A 1294-nucleotide genomic window follows, 5' to 3' on the forward strand; every position below is an offset into this window, starting at 1 on the left:
TTTTTTGGTTGGAAAGAAGAGACATAGATGTAATTTCTGCCTTCACAACTTTGCTGATCAACATAGCTACTTGAGATTTGTCTTGGGGTTCATTTAACATTTAATGATCATAAAACTCAAATGCAAACCTTGTATTTGCAATTGTGTTATATTGGGTCAGCCAGGACAGATTTCTAAAGAGTATAGCAAGGAGAGAGAGAGAGAGAGAGAGAGAGAGAGAGAGAGAGAGAGAGAGAGAGAGAGAGGTGTTGAGCTTTCTGTGGTGTGTGGAGTTTTCCCTGATCATAAGGAGCCATGCCCTCTCCAGAGGAAAGAAAGCAATCAGCTGAGAAAGCGTGACACACCTGGGAGGAACCACACTAGATACCATATGCTCTCTTCTTTTCTTGGTTGTTTTTTAAAAATAAGCTACAACAACAAAACTTACTAATAGCCTGTGTATAGCCCTCTCCCAGATCTGACCATCTCAGCCCTATTTAAAACTATCTATATCTATATATATATATCTATATATATATATAGATATATATATAGATATATATATATATAGATATATATAGATATAGATATATATAGATATAGATAGATAGATATTTAATTATGAATCCTACACTTAAGGGAACGCCTGTCAGGCTCATCCTGTCCAGCTTACCTGCTCCCAAGAGCATGTGTACTGAGACTGTTCTTCAAACATACTGGAGTTCCCACACTTACACCATGGGTTCCTTGCTCTCTCCCTGTCCACTGTCTATGAGGTTTTCAGGGACTTGCCCCACCTTCAAATTCAGCTCTGCACCATCTCTGTATCTTCCTAAGTCCTCTTCAGGGACACAAATTCACTGTGCAGGTAGCCATGCTGACCCTGTGCATTCTGAGTAAGTTAGTCTGGCTGCCCATCCTTCCTTTCATTAATATTTGTTGGTCAATATCTAGCCTCCCCCATGTGGTACCACTGACAAACTGTATCTTTTGCATGTTATTGGGAGATAAAGCTCATTGACAGCTGTTATAAAGAGAATAGAAAAGGTAGAAAGTGCATAACAGCCTGGCTGTTTCAGAAATGTTAATAGCGGTCCAAGGTGTGAAGAGTTCGCTGGCCAAGTATTAGATTACTAGTTTGCAACGCTCCCTCTGCTTGCTCCGGCCGATTCTTAACTATGTGTAGTTTTTTCTCCTATATTAGACTTCTTTTTTTTTTTAAAATATTTATTTATTATGTATACAATATTCTGTCTGTGTGTCTGCCTACAGGCCAGAAGAGGGCGCCAGATCTCATTACAGATGGTTGTGAGCC

Source organism: Microtus ochrogaster, chromosome 22 (assembly GCF_000317375.1).
Source record: "Microtus ochrogaster isolate Prairie Vole_2 chromosome 22, MicOch1.0, whole genome shotgun sequence".
Classification (NCBI taxonomy): Eukaryota; Metazoa; Chordata; class Mammalia; order Rodentia; family Cricetidae; genus Microtus; species Microtus ochrogaster.